Genomic DNA, 18,827 nt, shown 5'->3' with positions numbered 1-18,827 from the left:
TTGAGACAGGCTTCTATTCAGCATCCCTACATGCAGCTGTCCCTCTAGGCCACTTTCTTTGATGTGATAAGAAAAATTATTTAAAGATATACGCTGCCTTTTGATGATAGCTTTCCATGTGTTTTCCATTTAGAGATATTCTTGTTGCTTTCCACAGTGACTGTAAGATTCTGTAACTGTCTGGGTTTGATCATTTCGGGAGTTCAGGGGGCTGCCGGGGGGGATACTGCGCCTCTAGTGGCGAAAGCTAAAATTGCGATGTTATTTTTTGAGTAGGTCAATAAAATAAATAAAATGAATAAATGAATATTTTGTGTTAATATTTTGTTTGAAGAATTGTATAACCATGACTAAGCTCAGATCTGTTTACCCTGTATCGTAGAGTTTGTTGTTGTCATAATCAACGTGCATCTTTTTTGTCCAATTTTTTTTTTTAGAAATATTGTTTTCTATTTTTGATTGTATAGAGATGTCATTGTGATACTTAGACCTCACTGTTCCTCCACTGACTACCGTCAAGGCTGTCTGAGTGACCAAAGAACTACCGGTATTTAAAGTCTTTGTAGTGACTCCCGTCAGCGTTTGTAAAGACCCGTTTGCAAAGACCCGGCCCCTTTAGTTACTGTTGCTATGCTCTCACATCACACATCATGTTCTCACACAGTGAAAAATACATCGCGGAGCAAAGAGGACAATGACAATGCGCTGACAGACAGGACAGAGCAGCTTAATTTTGATATGAAACAAAGACTAAACTTTCAGATTTGGTCATTTTTGAAAGAAATTTAACCCTTTCACACGTAAGTTTAAAATATTCTAACTGACCCCCCAGCGTGAGTTTTTCAAGGCGACCGTTATTTAGAACATGTCACTTTAATGTTTCCATGGTGACGCGTCATTTCTTGTCACGTGACACAGCGCAATCACAACACAGAGCTGAATGAGTGATGATCTGCTTTTATGTCTTTTTTCCTTTTCTATTCAAAATATTCACACATGTATTAGCTATAACATGAAACACTGATATTCCGATTGTCAAATATGTGCAAGTGGATGTGTTTTGTTGTTTAAACATCTTTATAACGATCGCGTTAGTTGAGCTGTATGCGCGATGGGCGGCGCCATGTTAGTTTGTTTCACAGTTCAGAGAATCGGATCTGTTGTTTCTCACGAAATACATGAAAGTGGCCGGTGAACTAGGAGAAGAATAGGGTAAAATGTAAAGCTACTTACACAATGTGTATCTGATATGAATAAAACGTTTTTCCTTATTATAATGGAAATGATTATTGTTGCCGTTTCCATAGACATCAGTGTCTATTTTACTAATTCAAAATCACTGTTTTGCTAGTACTTATGTGTATTTAAATGTCTGAAACCTAAAATAAATATTATGTGGTTTAAAATACTCAATAGTTGTGATATATGACAGCACTGAGTGCGTCTGTCTCTGGCTCAGCGCCAGCCAACGCGCGAAAGCACGTTTGAATTTAGCAGTTGGTCACGTGATGCACTGACCGTTCTAATCACACCGGTGTGATCGTACGCTCCAGGGACCAGCCAAGACTGATCACACCGGTGTGATCGTACGTGTCAAAGGGTTAAGCAATAAATACCTTTTTGTGTCAATTTAATGTGTCGAGACAGATCACTGTAGCGCCTCAGTTAAAGCTGCTTGTGAATCGATCATCAATTCCTTCAGGTTAATTTATAGCATCAAATAAAAATTAATGTACATAAGAAAGGAATGTTATTTCAACCGTGGAAATGACGTCAGTACACACCGTTTTTTGAGTTCAAATCCACCGACGTTAATCTACTAACTCTCCTGACTGCTTTGTCAGACAAAATGGCGGATTATGATTGGTCAGATCATCTGTCAATCAAACTCCCTGCGAAGGGTGAATAGGGGATTATCACGCTTCCGGGTTTCATGGGCGGGATTTGTCAACTTTGTGCATGTCCACTTCCGACGCAGTTCAACAATGGCTGAAACGAAGGCTAGATGTCACTGCTCTGTTCCACTTTGTAAATCTAACCAACAACGCTAACCCTACTTAAGTTCTCAATTGAGTATAAGGAAGAAGTGGATTAAAGCGGTTCGCCGGGATTAAGGTCCAAACTTTAAAATAAAACAAGGTAGCACGTTTGTTTGTAGCCGGCACTTTAGTGAATCAGACTAATTTACCAGGGATGCCGTATAAATAAACTTAATGTAGTCCGTCATCAGTTCGCCAGAGTGATCGGTGATTCAACGGAAGTGGCAGTGCACAAAGATCACTGAATGCGGAAGTACTACATATCAGTGTGAAAATCCCCTATTGTGTTCAGCAATCTAGAGTGACATAAAAGTCGCATAAATCCCAATATGACTGCATTGGAAAACAATCCGACTTTTATCTAATTTAGGCTTTGTTCAATCTGCCAGTAAAAATCTGATTTTTTTTGCATATCCAGATTTTATCCAGGTGGATTTTTGTAAGTCTGAACAGTTGTCTTTTGCGTCACTCTTAACGCGACACACAACAATCAAGTCAAAACATGTGACGGAATTGCCGGAATTATTCATACGGTATTCAAACGGTACAGTATGTCCAAAGATTTTGGCCATGACTACAGCATGGAACATCACAATATATACCAGTCTCCTCCGTCGCTGAGTTTTTCTTGTAAGACAGAGGAGTTCTGCACTGCGACTCAACATATTTTTTTTGAAAGCCTCATCAGATACACGGGTACGCCTACATCATTAGGAAAAGAAACACATGCAGATAGGTTGGTTGTCTAGACTCACAGACCTGAGTCACATTTGAGGAAAAATACATTAAAAAAATTGGGCCACTTTTGCTTAGAAAGCAATATCTATGTTCAAATGTCCAACTGATGTTCGATATAATTATCAATTTCGGATTTAATATTTCTCTTGCATATCGGATTGATTTGCCCTTTTAAAACACTGTCTGTAAATCTCTAAAGCTACTGTCTACTTGAATCTAATTATTAAATCTAACCACTTCAATTCTAAATGACTCAAATGCGAATGTACTAAGCTTTTATTGAGGCACTATGGCCGTCCCTGTAGAAAGCTGTGACTGTGCAATATGTTGTACTGTAGGTTTATTAGCAGCTGCATTCATCGATTGCCAATCCTAAACATCCCCAGGCCCTAAACATATATTCCAATATGTTAACTTGGCAAATATTTTTTTTTATAATTATAGCTTTTAAATATGTAAAATTCATGCAAATTCCTTCCCCATTGCCTTGCAACAATTCTAAAGAACTTTTTGAAGACAAACTTGCAAATGCAACTTGTAATGCAATGGGACTCGGCCTGCCAGTAATATGGTTATTTTAGTTGTTTTGGAGGGATATTACACATCCTGTTTACTGCACATTTCATGTGCCCTCATTTTTCTGTCATTGATGTCTAACTTGTTCCCTCAGCTCACTATTCTGAATAGCAAAATAAAGACAGAGGCCTATTTAGACTAGAAACAAACCTAAAACTGCCACTGAACACAAGATTCACAATTTGACATCATGAGCGCCAAACAAAACTCAGCAAAATAGAAAGGAAGTTTGCAGCTGTCATATCTTATTCTGTCCTCCAAATCACTTCTTTGTGGAGATTATACAATTCCATCCTTTTCAATATGCTGTAACCATGTGATCTGCACATCCATCATTGTTAAATAAACCTGATACATAATACATGAAACAGTGAAATAAAGCAAGGTCCCACATTTTTGCACACAGTATATCCAATATAAGTACTTATTTTGTGGAACAGCTTGTGATTAGACATTATGTTAATGTAATAAAGTATATTAATGCAGTACGAACATGATCATATGGGCATGATGATGTATAGTGCTAGCAATGGAAACTAAACTGTTACAGTCATGGCATTTTCTCAGCCATTAAACATGAAGGTCAAACTTCATTGCACACACAAACACACAAATAAGATCTTATCAGCTCTTGAGACAGTAATTCAACACTCCAGAGAACACGCTGATTTAAACCCCAAACGGTCCCTCTTACAACGCAGTAATCTTTCCCTAAACAAAAACCAAATCACTGATGTTTACAGCCATGTAAGCAGGGCATTACATCACCAGAAGGGACATGCAGCAATATCTACAGATGTGAATATAGTGTGTCTTACAAGTACTACAATTATTCAACTCTATTTAAAAAATAAATAAATACATAACACGGACACATCATGTGACCTTGGATGTTTAAAGTGGACAAATACAGCAGCAGCATCAACAACAACAATAGTAATAATTTTCTAATAAAAGTATTATCTGGCAAAGTGGACCAAGTGGACTGCCACATAAATTGCCTAAAAAAGGGTGTACAATGCCCTGGAATGAACACCAGTCCATTTAGTCCATTAATGCCTTTCAAAAGTACTCTTATTAAACTGATATGAGGTTTTTGTTGGACAGATAACAGACTGCTTGAATGGATGTATTCTAGCCAGAGTGATTTATACTAATGCATCTGAATCAAAACATATTGTCTATTCAAACTCCATTTTGAAATCACTGTCAAATGAGTTCAAGAGGTTTCGCACAGTGAGAAAATCACTGCATGAAGCGCATCATTGTTATGATTGATCGCTTATATAAGTGCGCTCAAACAACAAGCCTCTATACCGACTGATAATTATATCAACTCAACGGCTTCATCAAAAATGCTGAGATAATTTAATCTGACCCAGTTTGTGTGATTTATTTTTCTAGGTCTTGAACTCAAGATGTATTTTTCAAGTCAATAATCCATCATAAGATGCTTAATCCTGCCCTACAAACACACTCAGCGTTCAGCCGTTGTCCTCTCGGTTTGTCTAACTCTTCATGATGTGTTAGTTTCATGGTGAGATTCAACATAAGGAAAATGTAACCAGCGCATAAAAAAAACTCTGTGCCCTTGAATGACTAAATTCTGCTGGGCGTTCTGCTGATGTTTGCTTTAATTAGCGCAGCGCCGCCTGGATACCCTCAGGAAAATAATCTTGGCAGAGAAGCGACTGGGTTTGATTCCTGCTCGGTTCTGAGATAACCTCTCTCAGTCAGTGAACATACTATCAGCCAGCTCCCTGCTCTACAGCCCAAATGACCCTGAAACGCTCTGCCGCCCATCCTCTCCTGATACTGTCATTGTCTACTCTATTCCGTAGTGTCTGGGCGAGCATGTGAAGCTCTACCGCTGAATGAGGTCAGCCAGACAGATGTGGTCTTGACACATTACCGCTGGTTAGCATAGACAACCTTTCAGACCCCTACTGCTATTCATTCATTGCCCACAGTGTGATAAGTTAGTTATATCAGCTGTTGCTGCCCTAACTCGCCATGTTTTACACTCCTACTGTATATGTGTGTATAACAAAAACAAAAAAAAACATCCATTCTCTAAACCGCTTGTCCTACGTAAGGGTCTTCAGTGTCTTTTTGAGGAAGACAAAAACAAACAGAACAAAATAAAACAAAACATTCATTCTCCAAACCGTTTGTCCTATGTAGGGTCTTTAGTGTCTTGGGCAGAGAAACAAAACAAAACAAAACAAAACAAAACAAAACAAAACAAAACAAAACAAAACATTCATTCTCCAAACCGTTTGTCCTATGTAGGGTCTTTAGTGTCTTGGGCCGAGGAACAAAACAAAACAAATCAAAACAAAACAAAACAAAACAAAACAAAACAAAAACAAAACAAAACAAAACAAAACCGCTTGTCCTATGTAAGGGTCTTCAGTGTCTTTTTGAGGAAGACAAAAACAAACAGAACAAAATAAAACAAAACATTCATTCTCCAAACCGTTTGTCCTATGTAGGGTCTTTAGTGTCTTGGGCAGAGGAACAAAACAAAACAAAACAAAACAAAACAAAACATTCATTCTCCAAACCGTTTGTCCTATGTAGGGTCTTTAGTGTCTTGGGCCGAGGAACAAAACAAAACAAAACAAAACAAAACAAAACAAAACAAGACCGCTTGTCCTATGTAAGGGTCTTCAGTGTCTTTTTGAGGAAGACAAAAACAAACAGAACAGAATAAAAAAACAAAACATTCATTCTTCGAACCGTTTGTCCTATGTAGGGTCTTTAGTGTCTTGGGCCGAGGAACAAAAAAAAAAAAAAAAAAAAAAAAAACATCCATTCTCCAAAACGCTTGTCCTATGCAGGGTCTTTAGTGGCTTGGGCAGAGGGACAAAACAAAACAATTCTCCAAACCGCTTGTGTTGGGTCTTTAGCGTCTCGAGCAGCAAAGCAAATCAAAGCAAATCAAAACTAAGCAATAATAAGCAAAAAAAAAACAAAAAAAACATCTATTCTCCAAACCGCTTGTGTTGTGTCTTTAGCGTCTCGAGCCGCAAAAACAAAACAAAACAAAACAAAAAACAAATAAAACTTCTAACAAATCCAACTAAGTACTGGGCTGATTGTTTTTTTTTTTTAAACACACAATAATATTGTAATTCATTTGTAATAATATATAATATTATATAATATTGAAAACATATATATTTTTTTTTATGCAATAGTTTCACAGCCTAAACTAAACACACTTGGATTGTAACAGTTATGTATTCCACCCCTTAAGGGGAGACTCCCCATATATCAGCATGAATCTTCCCCAGTTGATTACTGACATTAAGACAAATATCTTTTGTATTACAAGTTTTTAGAATATTTGTTTAAATATGCAAATGAGGTATTATCTCATTAAATATGCGCCAATTTGCATATATTTCCAGAAGAGAAATCTGAACATTGGATAAAGCCAGATTCAAAATTCTTGTTTCATTTTGTTGATATATTAGAGTCACAGGTTTTTACAGAGGGGATTTTGGATACCTCTTTTTATCACTCCATTAATCAGAAAAAAACTGTCAACAGCCATAAAAAATTTATTTTCGCCCCGTTTTTAGGTATAAAATGTTGTATAAATCAGAATCTGAATGATATATGAACAAACCCCTCTGTAAAAACCTTAAGAATATATAGGAATACAACTGTAAAGTTTGGTGTATGTAAGTGCTGCTGAAGTGGAGATATCTGGCTCTGAGAAATTTTCTCTGAGTATGAGAAAAAAAAAAACATTTTGAGAAAACGGCCTTTAAAGAATTGACATCAGCCAATGAGATTTCGCGTTTAGAGTTAAATGCCCCATTGTACTTTCATGATTGGTTTTTGATAAAATAGGAAATGACCATATTTGGATCCGACAACATTGTACAGCAGAGAGAGAGCTTTCCAATGGTATACTTGATGACTGGGTGCAGACAGCGATCGAGGAGCAGCATGTTGATTTAGAACGCCAACTTTTGTTGAATTTAGGAGAAATCTACAGACGCAAATTGACAAAGTGTAGTAAAATAAGGACTTAAATGTGTATTTTGGACTTTTTTTCACCACGAGTCTGAAAGAAGACATGTTATTGAAGACAAATAGCCCAAAATCTCAAAATTGACCAGTGAAAAGAAAACGATGTTTTTGCCTGCCGTGTCTCCCCTTAAGGAATGAATGCACAAAACAATGCTGGGCACTGCACCAAAAAATACAGCACCATTACTCACAAAACATCATAAATTGCGTCTATATTTCTGCCCTAAAACAATTTAAGGACTTGCAGACACAATCAACTGCTCTATGTATGTACGGTACATTGACAGCACCATTTAGCTGACTTCATTCACTCAATGCATTCAGAGCACCTGCATCGGGTTCACTTGTGTCTGTGGCATTTCGGTCATATTATACCCAAAGAAAAATGATGTTTCGGACTATTGATGCGACATTTAGAGTCAGCTGCCACTGAAATGCTCTGGACTGAGGCTATTACCAAGAGGGCCTCACCAGTCAGCTCTGAAAGCATCATGTTTCTGGAGCTTTAAAGAACCCTTCACATTGAATTAGGCCAGGTATGGTATGCGCCAGACCGTGGCAGGCCTGTTTTCCAGAAGGAACATACTTACTTCTTCTGTATTTCATTTTTTTTCCCTTTAGTTGACCTCTGACCTTAGCTGTGACTTTGTCGTGCTGGATGCAGCTTTTTTTCACGAATGCTACTAGGGAGCAAGCAACTGTATTTATTTTTCTTCTACAACTATGACAGTAAAAATATTAATCTCTATGCCACCAAGTATGAGTTATAACTAATGACTGAGGCAAAAAAACAGCTAGAAACAGCTGTGGGACGATATTAAATAACAGAAATATGAAAATTAGCTAGCAGTTTGAGTTGAATATAATACATGCCTGTTCTGTGACATGCAAATATAAACGATGGAAACCATTAAGTATAAGAATATGAGCTGAGGAGAATATTTTTTTTATTAACTTCCATATTCCTATTTTAATGAAAAAGTAAACTCTAACAGCGCATCTTTGTCTTTTTGTCCATTATATTGCCACTCAAAAACAACATCATACGCCGCATAAAAGCTAAATTGAATCATTTGTGGAGAGCTTGGTGTGCCTTACAACTTGATTATGTAAACACATCATATCCAGATGATTAGTCAATAGAAAGCAGTGCTTGACATGGATGTGTTTTGAATCACAGATCTGTCATTTTTGGATATGAAGTAATAAATGAGGAGAAAAACATTCAGGTAGATATAGTTCTGATTTGTTTTCTAATCTTTAGAACTGACTGTCTGCACTGTCATTTCACAAGTAATGAAATCAGATTGGTTTGTTCAGACAGTGTAGTCAATATCCGTTACAGTACATGGTTTGTAATGGCTGCTGCATTTTGTAATGTATGACGCTTATATGACATAGGGCATATAAAGAACTACTTGAAATCCGAGCTGAAAGTCCAGGCTGAAAAATACAAGAATCTGATTCCAAACCATACATGCCGTTATTTTCTAAACTCTAAAAGATAAATGTTTTCTATTTTAATATATTTTTAAATGTAATTTATTCCTGTGATTTCAAAAGCTGAATTTTCAGCATCATCCCTCCAGTCTTCAGTGTCACATGATCCTTCAGAAATCATTCTAAAATGCAGTTTTGCTGCTCAAGAAACATTATTATCAATGTTGAAAATGGTGATACTTTATATTTTTGTGGAAACCGTGATACTTTTTTTTCCAGGGTTAATTAATGAATAATAAAAAAAAGATAGGCCTACAGATTAAATGATAAATTTTCATTATTGTTGAAATATTTGCATTACTGCTGAATAAATAATTTTAAATACTCACCCAATGTTTTTGCTGTTCATACTATAAACAACATTTGAGTCAAATATGTCACAAAAAAAAAAAAAAAAAAAATTGCTGTTTGCCTGGATAAAACCTAAATGTCTCAAAGAATGCTGATAAAGATTCCTCTCTCAGAGTCTCATCAAGTTACGGCATGACAGCTGCCAACATCAACATCTCTACTGCTTTTTCATTTTAGGTGTGAAATTCCATATCTAGTAAAATGTTAAAGGGGCAGTTCACCCAAATATGAAAATAAAGTAATCTCATTCCAAACCCACATGAGTTTCTTTCCTCCACAGATCACATAAGGCAATATTTAGAAGAATATCCAAGTTGATATTTTCCATACATTGACTAAGGCACCATAAAAGTTATCCCTACAATGAACTATATTTCATGTCTTTTGAAACCATTTGAAAGCTTTGTTTGAGGAAAAGTCCTAAATGTAAATTATTCACACTGGTAATCTCCGCTGCAGCTCTCAAATCTAATTCACACTTCTGTATATATTCAAAACATGAGCCTATAGACTTTCTATAAATAACTACACATCTAAATTTCAGTTTGCTTGGCTTCAGAAGACTATTTAGTGCACAAGTCAAAAGAACTGCTTTAAAGATACCTTTATTTTGCTTTATGGTGCTTGACATTCTGTGTTCACTCTTCATAAAAGAGCAGTGCGTAACATCTTCTCTTGTGTTCAAAGGAAGAAAGAAAATCATATTTTTGCAGGCTTGTGAGTAAATGATGACAGAATTGTGGCTGCATTATTCCTTGAACTCCTCCCTGCTGTGTGATTTGAAGTGTACCTCTATCTGAGAAGCGTAGAAAGGCTGGAGATGCTCATGAAGGCTCCACTGGCAGCTTTACTTCGGAGTATAGCTGTAGACTCGGGCTGCTACATGTGGACAGGCCGGCAGAGAGCAGAGACTCGAGGCATTGGCCCGGGAACATGAGAGTATCTGCCGCTCAGAGCCACGACTGACAGCGTTGCCGATTTTGGAGCTCCATCCACCTGTGAAAGGAGAAAGGGAGGAGGGACATTTACACGAGACACAAAGCATGTCTGTCTGGATTTTTCGCCTCCCGGGACAAGAAGGCCAATGCATTTCCAGGACAAAAACAAGAGCTAGACACCCCCCTTTTTTTTCAACTCAGAAAACAAATGGAACGAAAAGAAAATGGAATGCGGCAAGAGCGAGGACATTAATAACGACCCAGAAGTGTCACGCTGTTTGAACGTTCCTACCATCACTCTTGATAATAGCTGCCATACGCAATATATTTAGCTCCATTCTCTTTGAAAACAAATCCTTGTTATTATTTCAAGTGTTTCTTTTACAGTTGTCTGCCTCTTGCATTGCTGGTGGTTGTATCTGTCCCACTGGACAGTTGGCACAATTACAGTTTGTTCTGTTTTATTCTCTAAATTCATGCCACTGCACAAACAAATGCTGCATAAACCAGCACTTTTTATTTTCTCTCTGTCGATTGCACCATTTTAATTACTTCTTTCAGGGTGAACTGACTGTAGGTGTAATTTAAAATGTCCACTATGAGCTTGTGTTTGTTGAGTAAATCTCACAAAATCACAAAAATATGAGTCATATTTTAGGCCCATTAGCATTGTGACACGGTTTTCATGATCATTCTGATTAATCTGATGACTCCAATTGAACTACATTATGCAATAGCTGACTGATGGTCATGAAAATAATGCCACAATGCAAATAAAAGATAATAAAAGATTTTTGTGAGATTCTGTTAGTTGAAGTGTGTATCAAAACCCCTTTCCCCACACACCCCATTTTGGCAAGTAGGGCATCAATAGCTATGTTTCCATCCACACGTTTTTATCCGCATTAAGTGATATCGAATGAAAAATGCCTTATGGAAACAGTAACATTCGATTGAATTTCATGAATATCGACTCAAATGAAATACGATCGGTCTCATCGGATTTTATCTTGATCGATATACGGCTTATGCGATAAATGCGGATGGAAACGTTATTATGGTGCGATCCATTTTGCCTAGTAAAACTTTGTTCGCAAATGTTGGCTTGAATGTTGTGCAATTCGGTGAGAAAATGAATGGAAACACCTTAACATGTCTCAAATCAATTCGATATACCAATTTGATCGCAAAACAGCATGTGACGTCATTACGCACAGGTTTTTATCCGCTTTAAAGCCGTTTGATGGAAACACACTTTCACCAGCTTTATTCGCATGAGGTTTTTTACCGAACTTCAGATAATTCGATTGACAAGTGGATGGAAACATGGCTTATGACTACCCCAAATAAAAAAAAGTTTAAAGCTCATAAGTCATTCTGAATAGACACATAACCACATATATATATATATATATATAAAACATTTTTTTTAGAAAGTCAACACTTGAGAGTTTACAGTTTAAGACTTAGAATTACTCAGACTGTTATTACTATGGAGATATATGAGCTCAAACATAAAAAAAACAACAAAAAAAAACAATAATGATATTAAGAATATCTTTTCAACATGAAATTTGTTTATGAAATATTTCAGTGTTCATTATAAATGATTTATGCACTGTGCACCTGCACATTCTTTTATTAATGTGTTCTTGTAATCTTTAAACCAAAAAAGTTTCCATCATGACAACTCTCGGAGTGTTTGGCATGGTAATGGATATGACGATGTTAATATGTTTGGTCTTGGCGGAACGGATCTGCTACACTGCTGATGTTGGTCATTGCTGACTTGCTACTGCCAATACATACACGACACGCTGCTGTGAGCAAGTAAGACATGCTGCTGCTGTACAATAGCAAACATGAATTACCCGTAACAGATCTATACAGGTGGAGCTGGGGAAGGTGGAGGGTTTCTGAAAGCGCACTGCAAACTGCTTCAGCAAATGCTGACCAAGTATTTGAAGGTTGAGCAACGAGCTCATTGGCTACTGATACAGCAGGAACCAATCAGCTGTGTTCTATAATAGAGAATGATGTGATTGCAGTTAAGGACCAATTAGTCTGCGATAACTGGAGTTTCATTACAGAACTTTGTATTAACTTCCACTCTCTTCCTGTCGACTTGAAGCTGTCAGGTGCTTCCAAATGGTTTCAAAATGTGGAGTTTTGTCAAAATGCTGTTTGGTCTGGAAGCAACAATAAATATATAAAACAAAAACAGTCGTTGAGGCTGTTTGCTATTGTATATACAATTCCTCTCTTACCCCCCAACCACCCCCTTCTCAGAGAACACCCCCAGAGAGAGAGAGAGCATCTCTCTCTCTCTCTCTCTCTCTCTCTCTCTCTCTCTCTCTCTCTCTCTCTCTCTCTCTCTCTCTCTCTCTCTCTCTCTCTCTCTCTCTCTCTCTCTCTCTCTCTCTCTCTCTCCTAATCTCGTTTACTCTCCCTGATGATTTCTTAACTCCACGTACCTAATTAGAACTTCTTAATTGGACGTTTTTTTTGTCCCTTACTTTGACGAAAGCCAAGCCAAAAAATCCTCTTACTCAGATATCTTCTGATTTTGTGCAGATTTTGCAGATTTTTTTTCCTGCATAACTATTTCTATTACTGAACGTTTCTTCAACTATGGGCAGTTTTGGCCTTGTGGACAAAATGTTATCTTAAAACACACTTTCTTGCTCTCACTAGCTTATTTAACGTCCACTGAACAAACAGTCAGAGGGGAATTCTGTCTTTTTTTCCCCTGAACATACAAATGTGATTTCCCTCATGTCAAACGATGTATTGTATTGGCCAAATGTTGTATTGGACTACTTTCACATGTTCTAAACTTTCTTCTCAAGGTCTTCATCAAAAAAAAAGTTTGTTGTGGTGGACAGGATGCCAATAAATGTATATGTTTTTTAACACACACACACACACACACACAGTTAAAACGGTGTAGTGTAAGCGGCCCCTAAGTTAATAACTAATGATTTTTACAACGGAAGTGAATTAATCAAAAACTTACTTTAGCTGGACAATAACTTTATTCAAGAGCTGCTGTAAATCCAAAACAATCTCCGTTTCCATTAATTTCCTGTTATCACCGTAAAGCTGCTTTGAAAAAATCTGTATTGTTAAAAGCGCTATATAAATGAAGGTTGACTTGACAGACACACACACACTCACAAACACAACACACACAACACACACATTGGGTTTTCACGTTTTATGGGGACATTCCATAGATAGACATAATGATTTTTACACTGTACAAACTGTGTATTATATTCCCTATAACCTACCCAACCCAACCTAACCATTGCCATCTTTGTGGGGACAAATGTTTTAAATATTGGGGAAATACACAATGGATGCTCTTTATTTTACAGTATGTGCACTTACGTGTACTACAGTGTACTTACCTAAGTACTGGCCCAGGGCAATAAGGTAACAACATGGGTTCAGGTTTTAAGGGTAGGTTCAGGGTTAGTACCTAGTTATTTCCCAGTTATTGTAGTTACTATAATACATACATAGCATGTACTTGGGGAACAGGACTGTAAAATCAAGTGCTACACAATCATATTGCATAATCTAAAATGTGCGCCATCATTGATCTTATACATGCAAAATATGTATATGTCTCCTGCAAGAGGAATATGTGGTGACTCCAAAGTTGATAGGGCAGAAGCTCAGCTTAACAATGCAATATCCTCTCATCACACCGGCTTTAGATCACAGAGCCCCCCCTCCCTATATCGAGTATGACACAGGGTGCAGATTAGTGTCTATGTACGTGGCCGTTCTCTCCTCAGTGCATCATCAGAATGAGCCCAGCTGCCTGGGGAGAACAGGCGTTTCTTTGTCAAGACTCTGACTCACTTTTGGCCTGTCCTCAGTGACTCTGTGTTATCCGCCTGCTCCGTTGAGCCCCAGAGTGAGGTTAAAAAGACAGAGGAGCAAAGAGCTGTATCTAATATTCTAGTGGGGTGTCACGGCACCCTCTGGTCGTTCCATTACCCACCGCAGCACTTGTGTATTAATGGCTGCCGTAGATAGTTTTTTTTTTAAGACAAAGGTCGTTATTTCCTGTTAGTTCCTCTCTTTTGCTTTGAAGTGAAAGTTTATTTCACAAAAAGCCCTGGCATCTTAGGCTGAGTACACACTGTGCAGTTTTTGCCACAATTTGGCCAACTGGGACACATTTCAGGATTTCTTTCATCATAGAGCAAGTTTCGTGTTTAGGCATTGCACATTAATTTTGATGGCCACATTAACAGGGAACATCATTCACATTGCCTGCATAAGTGATGCTGTGGAGCAGGAACATAAGCATAGATGCAACAAGTACGGCACTGAGTCTATTTTCACCACACATATTAACTAAGCACTAAACTTAACAGAAAATACATTGGCAATGCATTATAATCCTGTTTAACAACAATATTTTGCATTACGGAATTATTGCAAATTGCTAAATTATCCAAATGTATTAATAAATAAATAAATAATAAATAGTATATAACAAGAAGACTTCAAACCATATGTTTGTGTTTTAATGAAAATGTCCCCCAAAGAACCCGATTTTAAATTTACTATTGTTATTAATAAGTGCTTAATTCTGCAGCCATGTTGTGTTGAGCCACTCATCTGAGCCATACATATAATTTGACTAATTACTTGATGCAAATAATTCTAGACAACATGAAATTATGATTTTCCTGACTAGTTATCTAGATGGCTAGACTGACAGACAGAAAGGATGATAGACAGAATGATAGACAGAACGATAGGATGATAGACAGAACGATAGGATGATAGACAGAACGATAGATAGATAGACACATAGATAGACAGACAGATAGATGGATGGATGGATGGATGGATGGATGGATGGATGGATGGATGGATGGATGGATGGATGGACAGAACGACAGAACGACAGAATAACAGAACGATCGATATAGATAGATAGATAGATAGATAGATAGATAGATAGATAGATAGATAGATAGATAGATAGATAGATAGATAGATAGATAGATAGATAGATAGATAGATAGATAGATAGATATACAGACAGACAGACAGACAGACAGAACGGTAGATAGACAGACAGACGGACTGATGGACGGATGGATGGATAGAATGATGGATGGACTGTTTTCCAATATGAGAAAGACTGTTCATTTTAAATGTGTATATCTGCTTAAAGTTAATTTTATCAACATGCAGTGCTTATAAATGGCCTCAAAGCTAAGAGACACAGACTAAATTCCGATTTAGATTTCACGGAGTCTCTAAGCTGCGTTCAACCCACTCGACGATGCTAAATCTAACATGCTGGAACATGTGCTCACGCCCAACCGGCATAGTCTGGAAATCGCACGAACACTCTCAGTGGGGGTTGCCGTACGACTGAACGTGGGCTCAGTTTGTGATTTCAGATGCCAAACTGCTTTGATTCGAGGAGACTGCGCTTAACTCAGCATCCGATATGCATCCAGGCACACGCCATTTACATCTCTCTCTTTATGAAATGAGAGAAAATATATAATTGAGAGGATCCATCCTCTAACGATAGGGAGCAGCAGTAATTGGCGAGTAAACACGGCACTCAAGCCTCTCGAAGGAAATAAAAGTGGGAGCACACCAAGCCAAACAGAGAGTGCATTAAGCTGGGATAATGATCCCAGCTTGACTTAGATATTCCGGCTTTATCGTTCCCACCCACACTTCAGGCCTCGGCTGAGCTGCTCTGCTGTGACTTGCGCGTGGAGTTCGTTTTTTCTCTAAGTGTTCCGTGGAGACGTGGTCCTCCCTCCAAACTAGACCATTAGAGGCTGGGTCAATACCACACAGTGGGTGAGGATGAAGGGGTGTGAACGTGCTTCTGCTTGTGTAATCTCAGAGAGTGTTTCTGGATGTGTGCATTCGCATGCATGTCCCGATGTCATTGCACTGCCTTTAAAAGCAATCACAAGTGCGGCTGACCTATTGTACATGGAAATTTGTATTTGTCGATTGCTATTGAAAAGATAGATGTCGCTTTTCAGCTTACAAGGGGGTACTTGGGGGGGGGGGGGGGGGGGGGGATGAAACAGGATATTCAGGATATTCAACTATAAAAAAATGCTGGACAAGATTTGATTTTTCAATAAGGAATTGATTGGATGGTGAAAAGTGGGTGTTGCACTTAAAAATAAGGTTTAATCTATCGTTCAATCAAGAACCTTTCACTGCACAAAAGATTAAAGTGCCACTATTATGCTATTTTAAAGGTTCCTAATTCTGTTATGGATGTCTCCTAAAAAAGGTTTACATGCATACTGTTACAGTCACCAACTGGAGTGCCCTTGAGGACCACCAGAGCAGTGGCGGTTCTAGAGGGGGGGCCAGTGCCCCTGTGACAAAAAGCTTGGCCCCCCTTGTGGCCCCCCTAAATGTGGAGTTTGAAATAATTTTTACAAAACTGTTTTTTGCTATCGTTGTATGCGTATTAGGCCTATTTTTTATTTTTCTATCTTTGTGGATTTGCATTTTCACGTGACAATTCGCATCACATTCGCGGGAATCGCGGCAGAATAACGCCTGTCTCCTGCACGCGAGAGAGGAGAGAAGAAGAAAGTTGGTAAATGTCAGTTCAGTTGTAAGTTCATTCTTTATGTGCGTATGGGGTGTGCGATGTGTATTGTCTATTATGATATTGTAATCATTGTTTTAACTATGTACGAGGCACTGTGAGCTGACATAGCATTTGTCTATCGTCCTTTCACTGCTGTGTGCAGTTCATAGGTACTATGTCCCCAAATTAGTTTTTGTCTTATATTTATATCATATTATGTTCTTATATTAGAATATCACATCAGCAAGAGTGCCGTTTTCCCGTGCACAATTGCAACTGTGATATTTATGTTATACAACAGTTAAATTAACAATAAGTTAACATTGGGAGTTACTTTTTAGACACAATATTGTCAATATTGTTTGTTTTCCCTTTATTTCGCCGACTAGAATTTCATAATGAAACCGTAGTGAGTCTCAATGCAACACAGCGATGATTTCTTGACTGAAATCCGCGTTTTGAACGAATCACTTGCTTCTTTCCCGAATGAATCAGCCGTTTGAACAAATCGGTTGAATGAATGAATCCCTCTTACAGGGACTTGCCGCCGCCTACTGGCGGTTTTAGTTTCATATTTAAAGTATCCTTTAATTAAAACGTTAAAATTAGAAATAATTTCATATTTAAATATTGATTTAAAAAAAATCTCATAGCTTTATTTATGCAATTGTAAATGGAGTGTAAATATATTAATGCCACTTCTGTGTCACCTCTGCACTGCAAAGATGGATTTTGATTGAATTAATTAATTTGACTGGTAACAGTGGTACTGTATAATTATTGTATAATTAAGTATTATTGTATAAATAAGTATAATTACTGTATAATTTGAATGTTAGTATTTGACATAAAAGGTGATGCATAACTCTAAATAAGTTTAGAAAAAATGTCCATATATAGGTGAAAATGCCCCTGGAAATCAATTTAAGGTGGCAAATATTGCCCCTTAATTAAAAAATGTATTTCTGTCACTGCTGTGAACTGACCACTGCATAGAATATGAAAAATATTAATATCTTCGTGAGTCAGCTGTCAACAACAGGCCTAAACCAGCCATGGCACCAGCACAAAAACACAATCAGTAAAATATTATCTAATTATTAACAAAATGTTGAAAATATTGAAATATATTTTTGTCAATATTGCACACCCCTAATGTACGGTATTAATTTTGATTTCTTTAGGTCTTAAAAAGCCTTAAATTGGACTTTAAAAAGTGTGCAGGAACCCTGTAAACGGTTAGACGTATCAAGTCAGTTATTTTCAGTAAATGAATTAATAAGCTTCTTGGTCCCCATTGCTTTTGCTCTATAGTTCTCAAAATGAAGAGAAAGAAGGACATCATGTCTATTACAGTTACTGTGACTAATACTGAATATGTAATGCAAATGTAAAAATATAATGGAAATGCAAATACATTGTTGAATGATTATAAACACAGTATTTTGCCTGTTAATGCCTGCAGTAGTGCAGAAAATGATATGACAACAATAAGGTCTAAATGTAACTGGCCCCTCTAACAGTACAACTGGCCCCAGCTTGCCCCCCCCCCAGTTGAAATGGGCTAGAACCGCCACTGCACCAGAGGGCACTCCACCTCAGACTATTATCACTCTAGCAAAGACTACATTACCCATAACCCACTGCCCAGGCTATCAGCCATATTGTATTAAGTTGTTGCTTGTTAGTTTCTGCCTATATAAACCTGGTTAATTCAGTGACTCGTCACTAGCTCTTGTTAGTTGTTTACACTGCATCTCTGAGCGTTTTCCTGGTCTTATGTCTCTTGGATTTGGATTTCTTGCCTGTCTCTGGATTACCCTTTTGTTTGTTTGTTTGTTTGTTTGTTTGGACTGCTTACTTTGTGTTTATGACCTCTTGCCTGTTATCTGGATTACATCTTTGGATTACTCTTTCAAATAAATACTGCATTTGGATCCTCAACCTTCGTGTCTCGGAGCAGTTCATGACACATTCAGAGTCAGAAAACACTTTGATTTTCCCATAATATACATTGCAGCA

At 37.6% G+C, this 18,827-nt stretch overlaps 1 protein-coding gene across 2 annotated transcripts in view; it reads right to left on the bottom strand.

The window, feature by feature from the left end:
• zgc:172282 (leucine-rich repeat and fibronectin type III domain-containing protein 1-like protein) overlaps positions 1 to 18,827 on the bottom strand; it is a 128,683-nt gene that overhangs the window by 65,845 nt on the left and 44,011 nt on the right. For both annotated transcript variants that reach the window (XR_008808151.1, XM_056262457.1), the window contains exon 2: positions 10,042 to 10,247. The gene's annotated coding sequence lies outside the window, so the exon portion shown is untranslated. The remainder of the gene's footprint in view (positions 1 to 10,041; positions 10,248 to 18,827) is intronic.

The sequence above is a fragment of the Rhinichthys klamathensis genome, unplaced genomic scaffold (assembly GCF_029890125.1).
Source record: "Rhinichthys klamathensis goyatoka isolate OS25496 unplaced genomic scaffold, OSU_Roscu_1.1 h1tg000192l_1, whole genome shotgun sequence".
NCBI classification, from domain to species: Eukaryota; Metazoa; Chordata; class Actinopteri; order Cypriniformes; family Leuciscidae; genus Rhinichthys; species Rhinichthys klamathensis.
This window is presented reverse-complemented; position numbering and strand designations above follow the sequence as displayed.